The sequence below is a fragment of the Trichechus manatus genome, unplaced genomic scaffold, assembly GCF_000243295.1.
Source record: "Trichechus manatus latirostris isolate Lorelei unplaced genomic scaffold, TriManLat1.0 scaffold00011, whole genome shotgun sequence".
Taxonomy (NCBI): Eukaryota; Metazoa; Chordata; class Mammalia; order Sirenia; family Trichechidae; genus Trichechus; species Trichechus manatus.
The window spans coordinates 28063456-28082996 of record NW_004443947.1 but is presented as its reverse complement, the minus strand read 5'-3'; the positions used below and the strand labels follow the sequence as shown (position 1 = coordinate 28082996).

Here is a 19541-nt window from a genome sequence, read left to right as displayed (position 1 = left end):
AGGGAACCTAAGGTTGAGTAAGGGCAGTGCTGACATGTTGTTAACCATTGTCATAGGACAACATGTGTACTAACTGTTTAATGAGAAACTATTTTGTTCTGTAAACCTTCATCTAAAGTGAGAATAGTAGCACAACTGGAAGAGCGTAATCGACGTCACTGAATTGTGCATGTAGAAATTTCTGAAATGGTACATCTTTGGCTATGTATATTTTTACCAAAAAAAAAAAGGAAGGTCGACAAGGGAGATGGTTGACATGTCGTGGGGTTGTTAACCAATGTCATAAAACAATATGTGTACCGACTGTTTAATGAGAAACTATTTGTTCTGTAAACCTTCACCTAAAGTACAATAAAAAATAAATAAATAAAGAATAATTATGTACATTAACTCAAGTGGGTACCTGAGTAGCGCTGATTCTAGGTGGTTATTTCTGCTAGCACTTAAATCTGTTGGTGACTGCTTCATAGCTTTTCTTTTAGTAAAATAAAAAAAAAATAAAAATCCACTCAAAAAAAAAAAGAAAAAAGAAATTAAGAGCAAAAGATAAATTAAAAATCCCTGTTAAATAACTCTTAGGTTTAATAGAAAGTTACAATGGAAATTTAAAAATACCTAAAAGTACAAATCAAAATTTGTGGTATACCACAGAAGTCATGCTTTGAGGGAAATTTTGAACCTTAAATGATTATATTAGAAGAAAGTATTAAAATTAATATGCTATTTGTTCCTACTAAGAAATTTGAAAAATAACAACAGAAAATACAGATTTCTTCAAAAACAATTTGTGTATAAATTTTTGAATGAGAAACTAATTTGCACCATTAACTTTCACCGAAAGCACAATAAAGTTTAAAAAAAAACAAACATATTTAACAAATGAGAAATTAAGATTTACTGATTTTTATTTTCTAATGTGATGCTGCAGAAATTTCCTGGTTTAAAAGAAAATTATCCAATGAAAAGCTTAGAAAAATTTAAAGAATCCAAACAGTAGTCATTAGACTACTTGATAAAAATTCCAGTACTAAACTTAACAGCTGATGAACATAGGTTAAAAACTTTTAATTCTGCTTAGATAGTAAAAACAAACAAAACCCACAAAAAATGGCAGCATCCATTGCATATGCTGAATGAGGTGTTTGGCCACCTGAGCATATGAGGTCAATATGCTCTCCCCCGTTTTTATTTTTATGTATCACAAATCAATGAGTACAGAGATTAAAAACTACTTTGAATTAAAAAATAAAAAATCTTTACTCTAAGTAGATTACATAATACTTTGTTATTAGAGAGTTGTTTGGTTTTTTGTTTTTGTTTTTCGTTACCAGCGTCTTGACCTAACTTTTGAGGAAGGATTTCATATGCGACTAGCTAATGCTAGTTCTGTCAGATATCCACAAAGATATGCCCCTCACACTTTTATACATGCTAAAAGCAAGCAAGCACTGTAGACAAATAAGCGTTCTGATACAGTGTTTCCAGTGCAACTCAAGTGTAACATATCTACCCAGACACACAAGGAATATTTCAGAAGCAAACAGTGGCACCATTCTTTTTAAATTGCACTTGATCACGGAAATGGGCAAGTCTCTGGGACAGTTCCTTCGATTCTGTCAAAGCAACACTTGTACCAACACAGTCTGTCTCAGCCTGTGGTGACCCCATATTGAGGTCAAGGCCAGCATCATCTGCCATTTTTAAAGCATCAGATCTTGGCTTTGTACTGTTGTTAGAGTTGTAGTGCTCCTCATTGTATCTTCCATTTGTTGAGTTTGAACATCGGTGTGGCAAACTGGTGTTCAAACCTGTCCATCAAGGCAGGCCTCTTTTTTCCAGGTTCATACTCCATTGTAGCATCCATAGACCTGACCACACCTGTCAAGGACTTGACTTTGCTTGTCGTTACTGCAGTTTAAACTCTGCCTACTACAGTATCGACCCTAGCCCGTATTCTCAAGAAATTGCTTAGTTTTTCTGATGGATTGTATCTTTAGCACATATTCTTGCAACTTCTATATGCCTTTCTGAATGACCGTTTTAATTTTGGCCTTGTTTAGCCTTTTCTTCTTTATCACATTTGTGTTCCTATTATCGTGTAACAAATGTCAAGTGTTTCTTCATATTTGAAATGTTCCTATGTCTTTTGGGGGAAGGTGACAGCCTGGAACTGTGGCATGTGGTTGGTGGGAGGACACTTGGGGACCCACTCTTACCCTGAGTTACCAGCTGGCTTGACTGTTTGGTATTCTACTGTTTTATTATAAAGCTTTAATACTTTAATACTAAAAGTGTGGTACTAGCATATGAATAGGCTGATATATGTAATAAAATAGAAACTCCAGAAATAGACCTAAACACATATTGGGGAATTTAGTATATGGTATAAAGATGTCAATATAAATGTCCTTTGAACTGAACAGATGCTCAACCTCCCTTATAAAAAGATAAATGTGAAAACAACACTAAAATACTATTTCTCACCCACCAGATGGCAAAAATCCGTAAGTCTACATGCTCTGCTGGTGGAGCTAAGGAGACTTTAAAATTGTATTTCTTCCTCCTTTTTAAAAAATCTCTATTAAGCTTTAAATCACATACTGTACAATTTACCTATTTAAACTATACAATTCAATGGTTTTTAGTATATTCATAGAGTTGTACATCTATCACCATAGTTAATTTTACAAAAATTTCATTAGTCCGCAAAAAAACCCTGTATCCCTTAATTATCATTCCCCATCCCACTCCCCACCTCCCCCAGCACTAGGCAATCACTAATCTGCTTTCTGTCTCTATAGATTTGTCTATTGTGATCTGCTTTCTGTCTCTATAGATTTGTCTATTGTGGACACTTCCTATAAATGGAATCATACAATATGTAGCCTTTCATGTCTGGCTTATTTCACTTAGCATAATGTTTTCAAGGTTCGTCTATGTTGTAGCATGTATCAGAACTGCACTCTTTTTTGTGGCTGAATAATATTCCATTGTATGAATATAACACATTTTGTTTATCTGTTCTTCAGCTGATGAACACTTGCATTGTTTCCACTTTTTGGCTCTTATGAATAATGCTGCTATGAACTTTTGTGTAAAAGTTTTGATGTGGACTATGTTTTCATTTCTCTTGAATATATGCTTAAGATTGGAACTGTTGGGTCATATGGTAATTCTACACTTAACCTTTTGAGAACTGCCAAACTGTTTTCCAATGTGGCTACACCATTTTACATTCCCAGCAGTGACATAAGAGAGTTCCAATTTTTCTACATCCTTGCCAGCACAAAGGGGTTGGCACGTTACCCCACTGTCACCCCCCTTGGATACTCCTACAACGAGGCTGAAGAGGAGGTTATAGATCATCTGGTCATGCTAGATGACAAAGATGAAGGAACCTAGACAAAGGGAGGTCTGGACTCAAAGTTTACAAGCAATAAGTGGCAGAGCCAGGATTAGGACCTAGCTTCCAATCTGGACTTTATACCACTAACTTTCCTCTCCAAGGATATTTTATTTTATTTTCTGGGACTGTACTTGGCTTTATTATTCTAGATGCATGTTTACCAGCTAAGACCCATATTTCTTGCAGATCACTTAGGCTGGAGAAAGGAAGGGGGCATGATGACCTATGAAGTGCCTTCAAGTGTTTGAGGAGTGTCTTAGTCATCTAGTGCTGCTCTAACAGAAATACCACAAGTGGATGGTTTTTAACAAGAGAAATTTATTCTCTCCCAGTCCAGTAGCCCACAAGTCCAAACTGAAGGCTTCAGCTCCAGGGGAATGCTTTCTCCGTCAGCTCTGGAGGAAGGTCCATGTCATCAGTCTTCCCTTGGTCTGGGAGCTTCTCTGCGCAGGAACCTCAGGTCCAAAGGATGCGCTCTGTTCCCGGCGCTGCTTTCTTGGTGGTATGACGTTCCCATGTGTCTCTGCTTGCTTCTACCTTTAAATCTCAAAAGAGATTGGATTAAGACACTATCCAATCTTGTAAAACTCATCAGTATAACCTCATCACAGTGACAGAATTTACGACACATAAGGAGATCACATATAACCTCATCACAGTGATAGAGTTTACAACACATAAGGAAATCACATCAGATTACACAATCATAGAATACTGGGAATCATGACCCAGCCAAGTTGACAGATTTCTGGCGGACAAAAATCAGTCCATTACACTCCACCCTTTGGCCCCCAAAAATTCATGTCCTTGCAACATGTAAAATATACTCATCTCATCATATCACAGCAGAAGTCTTAACTCCATGTCCAAATTCCAAAAATTCCTCTCATCTGTGAAATCTAGAATATAAGTTATCTGCTTCCAAAGGCACAATGGCAGAACAGGCACAAGCTAGACGTTTCTATTACAAATGGGACAAACTGGAGGAAAAGAAGGGATAACAGGCACCAAGCAAGTCAGCAGAACACATTACATTAGCCCTCAAGGTTTTGAAAATAATCCTCTGTTCTCTGAGACAATTTATACAATAGCCTTGCCCTCCAGACTCTAGGTATCGGCCACAGTCTCCAGATTCTGAGCGGCGGCCCCTCGGCCCTGGGCTTCAGCTCCGCCTTCCAGGCCCACTGGGATGGCAACTCTGCCCCCTCGGCTACAGGTGCACCGTTCTCCTAGTCCATCGGAGTGACAACTCCACCCTTAGGAACATCAGAGGCCATGGCTCCACCCTTTGAAATCCCAGAGGTCATGGCCATATGTTTTCAGACTGAGGCAGCTCGGCTCCTTGTGTTCCCTGCCTCTTCAGCTTCTGTTTCCTATGGCCTCTTGGACCTTGGGCCTCACGCCCATATCTGCCCTACTGGGGCAAGTGTTCCAAAGCTCAGTAGCTCCACCAATAAGTGCCTGGAGGCATCCCACTCTGCCAGTAAACTTCAGCCAGAAGGCACTCAGCTCTCTTGCTCCGTGGGTTGGCAAACCTTGCTCCACCGATAAGTGCCCAGAGGCACCCCACTCTGCCAAGAAGCCTCCTGCGCACAGGCACTCAGCTCTCTCGCTCTGTGGGTAGGCTCCAGCACTGTCTGACACTGGTCTCCTGCTTCTGTTCCTGCTGGTTCTCTGCCGCTTCCACTTCTCTGCTGCCGCTCCTCTATCCATTCACAGTTTATTAAAACTGCTTCCACATTTTAGGTATGTTATAGCAGCACCCCACTCCTAGCACCAAATTCTGTCTTAGTCATCTAGTGCTGCTCTAACAGAAATATCACAAGTAGATGGTTTTTAACATGAGAAATTTATTCTCTCACAGTCCAGTAGCCTACAAGTCCAAATTCAGGGCTTCAGCTCCAGGGGAATGCTCTCTCCTTTAGCTCTGGAGGAAGGTCCATGTCATCAGTCTTCACCTGGTCTGGGAGCTTCTCTGCGCAGGAACCTCAGGTCCAAAGAACGCGCTCTGCTCCCGGCACTGCTTTCTTGGGGGTATGACGTTCCCATATGTCTCTGCTCACTTCTCTCTTTTATATCTCAAAAGAGATTGGATTAAAACACTATCCAATCTTGTAAACCTCATCAGTATAACCTCATCACAGTGATAGAATTTACAACACATAAGGAGATCACATATAAGCTCATCATAGTGACAGAGTTTACAACACATAAGGAAATCACATCAGACTACACAATCATACAATACTGGGAATCATGACCCAGCCAAGCTGACAGATATTTTTGGGGGACACAAATCAGTCCATGACAAGGAGTTAGGACATCAGAAGGAAGTGATAAGCAAGGTGGTCACCACTTCCACTGTGAATTATAGCAGAAGAGAGGCACAGTCAGCTCCGAGGAAAAGCCTCTTAGACAGAAATACTGGAACATCTGATACCAAGCAAGGGAGACAGCATTTAATTTAAGAGGCACTAGGCTATTTGGTGTGGAGTACGCCCAACTTCCACCTGGAGACAGGAAATGGATTTCAGCCACACTATAACTGATCATCCACCACTCATCTGTCAGTATGTCGTACTGTGATGGCTTGCATGCTGCTGTGATGCTGGAAGCTATGGCACCCATATTTCAAATACCAGCAGGATCACTTATGGTGGACAGGTTTCAGCACAGCTTCCAGACTAAGACAGACTAGGGAGAAGGACCTAGCGATCTACCTCTTTTAAAAAAAAAAAAAAATGGTCAGTGAAAATTTTATGAATAGCAGTGAAACATTGTCTGATATAGTGCTGGAAGACAAGCCCCTCAGGGTGGAAGGCACTCAAATAAAACTGGGAAAGAACTGCCTCCTCAAAGTAGAGTCAACCTTAATGACGTGGATGGAGTAAAGCTTTCAAGACCTTCATTTCCTGATGTGGCATGACTCAAAATGAAAAGAAACAACTGCAAACATCTATTAATACATGCAACGTGGAGTGTATGAAGTATGAATCTAGAAAAATTGGAAGTTGTCAAAAATGAAATGGAACTCATAAAGACTGATATCCACGGCAATAGTGAGCTGGAATGGACTAGTGTTGGCCATTTTGAACTGGACAATCGTATGGTCTACTATGCCAGAAATGACAACCTGAAGAAGAATGGTGTTGCATTCATCATGAAAAAGAATATTTCAAGATCTATCCTAAAGTACAACACTGTCAGTGATAGAATAATATCTATAAGCCTACAAGGAAGACGAGTTAGTAAGACTTCAAATTTATGGACCAAAGATGAAAAATGGAAGATTTTTACCAACTTCTGCTGTCTGAAATTGATCAAACATGTAATCAAGATGCACTGATAATTACTGGTGATTGGAATGCTAAAGTTGGAAAGAAAGTAGAATGATTGGTAGTTGGAAAATATATGGCCTTGGTGTTAGAAATGTGACACTGCAGATCGCATGATAGAATTTTGCAAGCCCAACAACTTATTCAGTGGAAATACTTTTTTTCAACAACATAAACAACAACTATATGCATAGACCCTGCCAGATGGAACACAGGAATCAAATCTGCTACATCTGTGGAACGACAGGATGGAAAAGCCCAATATCACTGGTCAGAACAAGACCAGGGGTTGGCTGCAGAAGAGACCATCAATTGCTTATATGCAAGTTCAAGCTGAAGCTGAAGAAAATTAGAACAAGTCCAGGAGACCCAAAGTACAACCTCGTGTATATCCCACCTGAATTTAGAGACCATCTCAAGAATAGATTTTATGCACTGAATACCAATGACAGAAGACCAGACAAGTTGTGGAATGACATCAAGGACATCATACATGAAGAAAGCAAAAGGTCGTTAAAAAGAGAAGAAAGAAAGAAAACACCAAAATGGATCTCAGAAGAGACTCTGAAACTTGCTCCTGAACATAGAGTAGCTAAAGAGAATGGAAGAAATGATGAAGTAAAAGAGCTGAACAGAAGATTTCAAAGGGCAGCTTGAGAAGACAAAGTAAAGTATTTGTCATGGATTGAATTGTGTCCCTGAAAAATATGTGTATCAATTTTGCTAGGCCACGATTCCCAGTATTGTGTGATTATCCACCATGTTGTCATCTGATGTGATTTTTCTGTATGTTGTAAATCCTACTTCTATGATGTTAATGAGGTGGGATAGGCAGCAGTTATGTTAATGAGGCAGGACTCAATCTACAAGATTGGATTGTGTCTTGAGTCAACCTCTTTCGAGATATAAAAAAGAGATGTGAACAGAGAGACGGGGACATTTTACCACCAAGAAAGCAATGCCAGGAGCTGGCGTGTCCTTTGGACCCAGGGTCCCTGCTTGGGGAGCTCCTAGTCCAGGAGAAGACTGATGAGAAGGACTTTCCTCCAGAGCCGACAGAGAGAGAAAGCCTTCCCCTGGAGCTGACACCCTGAATTTGGACTTCTAGCCTACTAGACTGTGAGCAAATAAATTCATCTTTGTTAAAGCCACCCACTTGTGGTATTTCTGTTATAGCAGTACTAGATAACCAAGACAGAATTTGGTATCAGAAGTGGGGTGTTGCTCTAACAGATACCTAAAATGTGGAAGCAGCTTGAAACTGTGAATGGATAGAAGACTCAGAAGGAAGCGAGAAGAACTGTTAACACCGGAGAAGGCCCAGATGGTAAGAAACAGCAGCAGAGGACTGGATGCAGCAGAAAACCTGCGGCAGCAGCAGAAAACTGGCAGCAGCAGAACCAGGAGACCAGCACCAGACAGCGCTGGAGCAGACCCATGGAGCGAGATAGCTGAATGCCTTTCCGCAGAAGGCTTCCTAGCAGAGTGGGGTGCCTCCAGGAACTTATCAGTGGAGCTACAGAGCTTTGGAACACTTGCCCCAGCAGGGCAGATGTGGGCAATGAGGGCCAAGGGCCAAGAGGCTAAGAAACCAGGAAGCAGAAGCTGAAGAGACAAGGAACACAGGAAGCCAAGCTGCCTCAGTCTCAAAGAGTATGGCCATGACCTCTTGGGTTTCAAAAGATGGAGCCATGGCGCCTGGTGTTTCTAAGGGTGGAGTTACCACTCAGATGGACTAAGAGAATGGTGCGCCTAAAGCTGAGGGAGCAGAGTTACCATCCCAGTGGGCCTGGAAGGTGGAGCTGAAGTCCAGGGCTGAGGGGCCTCCACTCAGAATCCAGAGAGTGTGGCTAATACCTATAGTTTGGAGGGCAGGGCCATTGTGTAAATCATCTCAGAGAACAGAGGATTATTTTCAAAGCCTTGAGGGCTAATATAATGTGTTCTGCTGACTTGCTTGGTGTCTGCTATCCCTTCTTTCCCTCTGGTTTCTCCTATTTGTAATGGAAATGTCTAGCTTGTACCTGTTCTGCCATTGTACCTTTGGAAGCAGATAACTTATATTCTAGATTTCACAGATGAGGAAGAATTTTTGAATTTGGACTTGGAGTTAAGACTTTTGCTGTGATCTGATGGGGTTAATATGTTTTACATGTGGCAAGGATATATGAATTTGGGGGGCCAAAGGGTAGAATGTCATGGATTGAATTGTGTCCCTGAAAAATATGTGTATCAATTTTGCTAGGCCATGATTCCCAGTATTGTGTGATTGTCCACCATTTTGTCATGTGACATGATTTTACTATATGTTGTAAATCCTACCTCTATGTTGTTAATGAGGTGAGATAGGCAGCAGTTATGTCAATGAAGCAGGACTCAATCCACAAGACTGGACTGTGTATTGAGACAATCTCTTTTGAGATATAAAAGAGAAGCGAGCAGAGAGACATGGGGGAACTTATACCACCAAGAAAGCAGTGCCGGGAACAGAGAACATCCTTTGGACCCCAGGTTCCTGCGTGAGGAAGCCCCTAGTCCAGGGAAAGATTGATGAGAAGGACCTTCCTCCGGAGCCAAGAGAGAGAGAAAGCCTTCCCCTGGAGCTGACGCTCTGAATTTGGACTTCTAGCCTACCAGACAGTGAGAAAATAACTTTCTGTTTGTTAAAGCCATCCACTTGTGGTATTTCTGTTACAGCAGCACCAGATAACCAACAGAGAATTATGATGAAATGTGCAAAGACCTGGAATTAGAAAACTAAAACGGAAGAACATGCTCGACATTTGTCAAGTTGAAAGAAATGAAGAAAAAATTCAAGCCTCGAGTTGCAATACTGAAGGATTCTATGGACAAAATACTGAACAACACAGGAAGCATCCAAAGAAGATAGAAGGAATACACAGAGTCACTTTACCAAAAAGAACTGGTTGACGTTCAACCACTTTCGGAAGTAACATATGATCAAGAACCGGTGATACTGAAGGAAGAAGGCCAAGCTGCAGTGAAGGCGCTGGTGAAAAGGCTCTACAAATTAACAGAATACCAATTAAGATGTTTCAAGCAACAGATGCAACGCTGTAAGTGCTCACTCATCTATGCCAAGAAATCTGGAAGACAGCTACCTACCTGGCCAACCGACTGGAAGAGATCCATATTTGTGCCTATTCCAAAGAAAGGTGATCCAACAGAATGCAGAAATTATCAAACGATATCATTAATATTACATGCAAGTAAAATTTTGCTGAAGATAATTCAAAAACAGTTGCAGCAGTATATTGACAGGCAACTGTGAGAAACTGTAGCCGGATTCAGAAGAGGACATGGAACAAGAGATATCACTGCTGATGTCAGCTAGATCTTGGCTGAAAGCAGAGAATACCAGAAAGATGTTTACCTGTGTTTTATTGACTATGCAAAGGTATTCAACTGTGTGGATCATAACGAATTATGGATAACACTGTAAAGAATCGGAATTCCAGAACTCTTAATTGTGCTCATCAGGAACCTGTATGTAGACCAAGAGGCAGTTGTTTGAACAGAATAAGGGGATACTGTGCGATTTAAAATCAGTAAAGATGTGCATCAGGGTTGTATCTTTTCACCACACTTATTCAATCTGTATGTTGAGCACATAATCTGAGAAGCTGGACTATATAAAGAAGAATGCAGCATCAGGATTGGAGGAAGACTCATTAACAACCTGTGTTACGCAGATGACAGAACCTTTCTTGCTGAAAGTGAAGAGGATTTGAAGCACTTACTGATGAAGATCAGAGACTACAGCCTTCAGTATGGATTACACCTCAGCATAAAGAAAACAGAAATCCTCACAACTGGACCAATAAGCAACACTGTGATAAATGGAGAAAATACTGAAGTCAAAAATTTCATTTTACTTGAACCCACAATCAATGCCCATGGAAGCAGCAGTCAAGAAATCAAAGGATGTATTGCTTTGGGCAAATCTGCTGCAAAGGACCTCTTTAAAGCGTTCAAAAGCAAAGATGTCATTTTGAGGACTAAGGTGCGCCTGACCCAGGCCATGGTATTTTCAATTGCCTCATATGCATGTGAAAGCTGGACAATGAATAAGGAAGACTGAAGAATTGATGCCTTTGAATTACGGTGTTGGTGAAGAATACTGAATATACCATGACTGCCAGAAGAACAAATCTGTCTTGGAAGTGCTCCTTAGAAGAGAAAATAGCAAGACTTGGTCTCATGTACTTTGGACATGTAATCAGGAGGGACCAGTCCCTGGAGAAGGACATCATGCTTGGTAAAGCAGAGGGTCAGTGAAAAAGAGAAAGACCCTTGTTATGGATTGAACTGTGTCCCCCAAAAATCTATCAACCTGGCTAGGCCATGATTCCCAGTACTGTGTGATTGTTCACCATTTTGTCAACTGATGTGATTTTCCTACGTGTTATAAATCCTACCTCTATAATGTTATGGGGTGGGATTAGTGGCAGTTATGTTAATGAGGCAAGACTTAATCTACAAGATTAGGTTGTGTATTAAATCAATCCATTTTGAGATATAAATGAGAGAAGGGAGCAGAGAGACATGGGAAGCTCATGAAAGCAAGAAGTAAGAAATAAGAGTCAGGAGAACAGCACGTCCTTTCGACCCAGGGTGCCTGCACTGAGAAGCTCCTCAACTGGAGAATAATGATCACAAGGACCTTCCCCCAGAGCCGACAGAGAGAGAAAGCCTTCCCCTGGAGTTGGCACTGACTTCAGACTTCTAGCATCCCAGACTGTAAAAGAATAAATTTCTCTTTGTTAAAGCCACACACTTGTGGTACTGTAGTAGCACTTGAGGATGAAGACATCCCTCAAGGAGATGGATTGACACAGTGGCTGCAACAATGGGCTCAAACATAGCAATGACTGTGATGCCACAGGACTGGGCATGTTTTGTTCCATTATATGTAGGGTTGCTTAATCAAGACCAACTTGATGGCACCTAACAACATCAACAACATAATTGTCAGCCAGTGTACCTGCGGTGTGATGGATCACTTTTTTGTGGCCTTTCTAGCCATGGTCTTGTAACTCTCATCCAAGTGACTGGGCAAGACTATGTGATAGGGTAATTGTGACCTACCAAAAGGAATGGTCAGTTCTGTCATCCCGCTAGGCTCGAAATGAGCCACCCCAGAGGTGGGAAAGAGAAGATCCCACCACCTTCAAAGAACAGCCAGAAGCAGAGAGCGTGTCCTCTGGACCCTGCGCTGAGAAGCTCTTAGAACCAGGAGACAGAGAGAGACAGAAAGAAAGCTAACACTGAAGACATCGAGAAGTATTTGCAGAGACCTGGCAGCAGAAGACGGCATGGAGGGATTCCCCATCCATGGAGGGAGAAAGCTGAGTGCCTTTGGGTAAGAAGGGCCAGGGAGAGGCATGCCTGTGAGCACCACTGGGAAGAGGCTGTCTTGATGAAAGAACTGTATCGTGAGTGTTCCTGGGCCTGAATTGTAACTGCCATGTCCCTAATAAACCCCATAATCATGAGTATTGTCTGTGAATTCTGTGTGGCCACTGCAATGAATTACTCAACCCAGAAGAGAAGTAGAGAGTGAATTGGGAAGGATGACTGGTGTCAGAATTGTTAAAGATGGAGAAATAGGAGGCACATCTGACCTCTGCCTCAGGAATCAGCCTTGGGCTGTTAACCTTGATTCTCCTTCCCCTTTGTGAGGAGAGAGGAGGTCAAGACACGGCCCTCATGCTGTTTTTTACAGTTGGCATCAAAAGCGGGATTCTTTACAATGACTCCAGACCCTATGGAAGTACTTTGTAAGAAAAGAACAAAGGGGCTTGGAAAGTGAAACCTTTGATTCTTACACAGTTACTTTGGTTGCTGTTATCTATAATGGTGGAAATGCCCCACCTGGAGTGGCCTGGAGCAAAAGCCAGACCAGATAAACAGGATGATTCAAATAGGGCCAGGTTCTACTGGTTCTACCCAGCCAGAGGCCCGAGGCCCGAGGCCATATGCATTTTGAATGGGAAAACAGTTAAGGGGTGGAGAAGCTAAGATGAAACTGGAAGGTTTTAGAAAGGGTTATGTGTTTATCAAAATTATTTCTGTGCCATCTCAGGAGATCCTCGGAAACTCTATGGGGCAGTTCTACTCTGTCCTCTAGGGTCACTATGAGTCGGAATCGACTGGACGGCAACGGGTTTGGTTTTCTTGGTTTCATCAGATTATTAAAGGTAACTATGATTAAGAACCAGTGCCCTAATGATTTCTTCTCCTCCGTCTTCCCCCTTTTTTGTTAACAATTTTACATGGTTCAAAAATCAAAGCAATAGCAGTTAAAGCACCTGGCTATTTTCTCTACTGATCATACCCCACCACCCCATCAAAACAATATAAAAGGTAGTGTCTGATGATTTTTAATCACCCTTTGTTTTTTATTTGCAGCTGTTGTATGCATCTTTTTATAGGAAGCTATTACCTCAAGCTTCTATGAAATGTAGTCTGGGTATAAAGTATGAATAGATACCAAAATTAAAAGCTAGGAGAGACCAGGATGACTGTCAGTACAATAAGATCTTGACCTTGGTGTGAGGCAGCTGTGGTTCATCCCACAAGGTGGGGCACTGATGCCCACTGTGTCTGTGTTATGGAAACGGAAGGATGTTAAACCTGGTGATTAAGGGCTGATTATGTAAGTTTTACTTTGGACCCCTTTGCTCCAAGTAAACCTTGGGAAAAATGGGGGAAAAATGACTTTATTTTCTGGTTGTGGGAAGACCCTTTTGGCTGCAGGAGTAGCAGCATTTATTTGCTGACATCTGACTTCATTAGAAGCAGTGAAGCATGCCATTTATTCTTTGGCTAAGCCAATAAGCCCATATGCCATCTCCTGGGATATTTATCTAGGTAGCTGCCTCCTCTAAGCTACACACGTTATCATTCTGCTGAATATTTTATACCAAAGCAACTTGCTCTCTGTGCCTCTCTTTCTGCCTGCAGACATGCTTTCAGCATTACATGAACAGAATCAGTCAGAAAGGTTCTCAGGGAGACCTCAAACATGGTGGGTAGATAGGTTTGCACCCAAAGAAGTTCCTTAACATTGTTTACCAAGTTAAAAATTTTGGTAAATAAAATCAATAAGAACACTTAGTAAAGAGTTAATATACTACAATTATACATTTTTATTACTATGCTTCCTCTCGGACTTGATTCTTTTTTTTCTCTACCCTTTGAAGTCTCCCATCTAAGAATTGGCAGTTGTCTTAGCCTCATTTATTCTGATACTCCATTTTCCTTCTGAAGACATGAAGGTGTAAAAACATAGTCACTAGTTGGCATCAAATTACATATTTATTTAGTGATAGAACTTGAATCCAGTGCTCATTATACCAACTGAGATTCAAAAGTGTAGAATGCACTGATGTTGATGAATATAGGGTGGGTGTCAGGGATTGTAAAGAGTCACATACGAATGAGATTGGCCTGTATTAGCCATGGATAATGGATTAGATTTTTATATATATATATATATATATATATAAAACAAATGGAAAACAGAACATGTTTCCTCTAAAATATTAATCATTCTTTCAAGAAACATTGCGGGCCAGATACAGCGTTAGACACGGGATACAAAGATTAGTAAGACATGCTTCTTGCCCTGCTTTATAAAGTAATACAATATAACCTTGATTTTCCAAATGAGAAGGTATGAGAATATGAAATACTTATTCAGGAAAGAAAAGGTATTCAGGGAAGAGGAAGAAATGAAATGCACTGAAAGTAAAGATCCTAATATTTTATAATACCAATTTGATTCTCCCCTTACAGGGAATTGGAGCCCTGATGGCACAGTGGTTAAGAACTTGGCTGCTAACCAAATGGTGGGCAGTTCAAATCCACCAGCAGCTACTTGGAAACCCTATGGGGCAGTTCTGCTCTGTATTATGGGGTCAGTATGAGTCAGAATCGACTTGATGGCAACAGGTTTTATACGGAATTAATATACATTGTGAGATTATTCAAATTAGATAATTTTATTGTGGCTCTTTTGAAGGCAGATGATTCTGACTGTGGAAGCTCTTTATTATAAAGATTCCCCAGTCTAGGTAAATGACACGGTGAGGATGCCTCTGATGTTCATGACCTCAGGAATGTGAACACAGGACAAGGAAACAGGGCAGGAATGGGAGTAGAGAGAGCTTAATATTAAGTTTTATTTGCCTGCAGCCTGATGCTTTCAGATTTTCTCTCAGATTCTAGGTAATTGGCATTGTTGATGAATATCCCCATTTTACAGGCAAAAAATACATCATTTTTATGTACATGTATTGCTTCTTCTTAAACAGCTTATAAAATTATATTTCAAGAGGAAAATAAAACACTTCATGGGTCATCTGGTTTACCCCTTCCATTTTATAGCTAAGGTGATAGGCCTAGATAGCATAAGCGACTTGCTCCAAATTTCCACAAGGTTTCTAGAAAAATCCAGGTTTTCTACGTCTTGGCCTGGTGCTACATGTGTTTTTGGAACTGTGCAAATTCTGTTTCATAAGTGGGGAAATGACAGGGAGAAGCAGCTTTTTGGCTGATTAGTGTCTTGAGGCAGCACTGACACAAACACTGGAACCCTCGTTCCTTCAGGCTGTGCTGTTTGTAGTCCAGGGCTGAGGGGACTGGCTAAAACATTCAGTCAAAACCTCTGGTGAAGAGGGTTTTGAGGGGCAGCTATGACCAAAATCTGTATATATCTGAGGTTTATATAGAGAAAAGAGTAGCCGATGCTCATTACAGAGGCTGAAATACATGTCGGAAAAGGTTAAACTTTGAGACAAAACTACTCCCTTTGAACAATTTTAGCAATGCTCCCTTCACTCCTTTTTTTAAAAATTTTTTTATTGTACTTTAGATGAAGGTTTACAGAACAAATAGTTTCTCATTAAACAGTCAGTACACATACTGTTTTATGTCATTGGTTAACAACCCCACGACATGTCTACACTCTCCCTTCTTGACCTTGAGGACCTTTTTTTTGGTGAAAATATACATAGCCAAAGTTACACCATTTCCAAAGTTTCTACATGTACAATTCAGTGACATCGATTACATTCTTCCAGCTGTGCTGCTATTCTATCCTTTTCCAAGTTATTCCATCACCATTATCTTCAACTCACTGCCCCCTAGGCTTCGCATAAAACCTTTTGAGTTGCTGTTGTCAATTTGATCTCACATAGATAATTCTTTTTTTTTGTACCTTAGATGAAGGTTTGCAAACAAAGTTTCTCATTAAACAGTTAGTACACATATTGCCCTATGACAATGGTTAACAACCCCATGACATGTCAACACTGTCCTTACTCAACCTTGAGTTCCCTATCACCAGCTTTCCTGTCCCCTCCTGCCTTCTAGTCCTTGTCCCTGGACTGCTGTGCCTCATTAGTCCTGTTTTGTCTTACGAGGCTGTCCAATCCCTCGCTGAACGGTGAACTTTGGGAGGGGCTTCACCACTGAGCTAAAAGGGTGTCTGGGGGCCATATTCTCGGGGTTTTTCCAGTCTGTCAGGCCAGTAAGTCTGGTCTTTTTTTCTGTGAGTTAGAATTCTGTTCTACATCCTTTTCCAGCTCTGTCCAGGACCCTCTATTGTGATCCCAGTCAGAGCAGTCAGTGGTGGTAGCCAAGCACCATCTAGCTGTACTGGACTCAGTCTGGTGGAAGCCTTGGTAGCTGTGGTCCGTTAGTCCTTTGGACTAATCTTTTCCCTTCACTCCTTTTCCAAGGCACCTGCACCCTTTAAGAGTTTGCTGCCCCACTTGACTGCAGGCCCCTCAAGGCCAAGAGCCTGCCTCTCTTGTTTACCATGAGATCCACAGCCCCCAGCACACTCCTGGCATGTGACAGATACCCAGTATTTGCTGAATAAATGAAAGAAGGGAGAAATGAATAAAAAGTATTGTTTTTTTGCCCTCAGAATATGTCCAACATTTGCTATTGAACATTCAGCCCCTGTCCTTTTGCTAAGGACATTTTTATCTAAGGTAGTAAACTCATGTTCTGTGAATTACTGTTTTAGGAAACAGAATTGAATTTCTCTATCCTAACCAGGGAAATTCAGATGGAATTGCACAAGAAACTGAAGCAACACACAGGTCTGCATCTTGTCTTGCTTGCTTTAAGCCCCAAAGACCTGAGTGAACATCCTGAAAAACACTGGCCTCCTGGTCACCTCCATCTACCCACTCTGACTGCATGCCCCTTACCCAGTGACCTTTGTGGGAGTCCATAGGTTCCAGCAGGCCACTAACAATTCTAAAACCAGAGCCACTGACAAGAAATCCCAGTCTGTTACAACAAAACAGCTGACTGGTTGTCTACCTCATATCTCATCTCTCTCCGGGTATGTTTTAAGAATTTGTTTAAGTTGCTCCATCCTTTCCAGGTGACCCTGGCAGGTTAAATGGGTCCAGGTTCATGTAAACATATGAGTCAGATTCGACTGGACCGCAGTGGGTTTTGGTGTACTAAGAAAACATTCCAGGATCGCTTCTCGGCCTTTTGGCTAAGATCAAGTGAAGAAAACATCCCAGGACACTGTCCACAGGCAAATCCAACCTGTAGTGTAAGTGGAGAGGGCAAGGGATGGCGGAAAAATGTACTTTGCCCTTGTTTATATGAACCTGGACGCGCCCTGGCATTCCTAAACAGCTTCCCTCCCAGCAGCCCCCAGAAGCCCCTGCTCACCTCCGCAGTCGGCTGTTCCCAAGCTCCCCCGAGGTCCTGGCCACAGTTCAGGACGGCTTTCTCTGCCCCGCTGCGCTGCCCTCTAGGTTTGCGGTTACTCAGGTAGGTGGAGATGCGGGCGATGAGATCGCGTTACAGAGCTGCCGACTGGCTCCGGCCGGGCACGTGACGAGACAGGAAGTTTTAGTCTCTGTAGGCTGGAGATAAAAACAGCATTCTTCCAAAAGGGCGTAAAAGATGCTGGACTACATCTCTTCAAAGCTCAGAGGAAATACGCAGTTCAAACAGGAGCTGGAAAAAGCGCATTTGGCCCGACGGTGGGCATTTTTTTTTTTTTTTTTTAAACTCCATCTTCTTCAGTTTAAGATCTCAGAGCCCCTCTGTCCTGTAGAACCAAGTTCAATAAAAAGGCGTGGGTATCAGAGACTGTTGAAGGCAGAGGGGCAGAGAATCCAACTTGATAAAATGATTTCGTGGACCAGAGGACCTCCTTCTCTCATTTTTCATTGCTTCTGATGCTGTTGAGGACAACAGAGGCAGGAAGGACGGAGGATGCCTCAGCTATTACTTGTTAGTCTAGATGCGGGAAAGGCACTCCTGTAGAGGTTAAGTTTACACTTTGATTGAAACCGGTTTGAAGTTAGGATACAGGATCAAGGACACGAAATGTTCAGCACTCTTGGAAAAAGAACTCATTTAAAATTTTTGATTTCCAAATATTAATTTTGAATAGGCAATATGTGCATGTGGTGTAAAATGCAGAAGAGTCAAAAGAGTGTGCAGTGAAAAATAAATCTTTACACTCCTCCCCAAACCCCTACTTCTCCTCCCAAGAGGCAATCCCTTCCAGATCTTGTCTATGTAAATACAAACATGTATATCTATGTCTTCTCCTCCTCTTTTAGAAACAGCACACCATTTGTGTTTGTTCTGCACCTTGCATTTTTCACTTAATACTACCTCATAGTGCCTTTTAGAGTTGCCATGTTCTTTCCAATGACTGCATGGTGCCCATTGTATAGATAGATGTGTCATACTTTATTTGGCCAATAAAGGAATGTCTTAGTCATCTTTTCCTGCCCAATTCCTTTCACAAAGTAAGGGCTCAGTAAACATTCAGTGCTTGCTCACAAATTAATTTTGTACAACTTGTTCATTTTTTTCCAATATTTTTTCAGTATTCCAGATAATTATTTATATGATGGATATATTCTCTGGCAGACCAAGTCTGCTTTGTGCACTGATCAAACCTCATTACCCAGCCTCCAAGACCTGGCTCCTTAATCTGGCTCCTCCTTCCTTTCTAGATGTCTTAGTTATCTAGTGCTCTTATAACAGAAATACCACACATGGATGGCTTTAACAAAGAGAACTTTATTCTCTTACAATCTAGTAGGCTAGATTGTCCCAATTCAGGACATCAGCTCCAGGGGAAGGCTTTCTTTCTCTGTCAGCTCTGGAGGAAGGTCCTTGTCATCAGTTTTCCCCTGGTCTAGGAGCTTCTCAGAGCGGGGACCCTGGGTCCAAAGGATGTGCTCTGCTCCTGGCACTACTTTCTTGGTGGTATGAGGTCCCTCTTTCTCTCTGCTCACTTCTCTCTTTTATATCTCAAAAGATACTGACTTAAGACACAACCTAGTCTTGTAGATTGAGTCCTGCCTCATTAACATAACTTCCACTAATCCCACCTCATTAACATCACAGAGGTAGGATTTACAACACATAGGAAAATCAAGTCAGATCACAAAATGGTGGACAATCACACAATACTGGGAATCATGGCCTAGCCAAATTGACACACGTTTTGGAGGGATACAATTCAATCTATAGCATTAGATAACATTATTTCCCACTACTTCCTACCTCCTAATACTCCCAGTATCACTGTCATGTGCAAGCGACTATTGATCACTTACAACATGCAGAAACATTTTTTCGATTTTCTATTATCCCCACTTCCATGTCTTTGCTGATGCTGATCTTCCCACACAGCATATCCTTCCTTTTCTTGTCATCTATTCTGCTTCCAGTTCTTTTCCTTCTGAACTTTTTTTTTTTTTTTAACATATATG

The 19541-nt window shown here is 41.4% G+C and overlaps 1 pseudogene; it reads right to left on the bottom strand.

The window, feature by feature from the left end:
* Window positions 1-1013: 1013 nt before the first annotated feature.
* Window positions 1014-19541, bottom strand: part of LOC105757040 (charged multivesicular body protein 1b-like) — a 25628-nt pseudogene continuing 7100 nt past the window's right edge.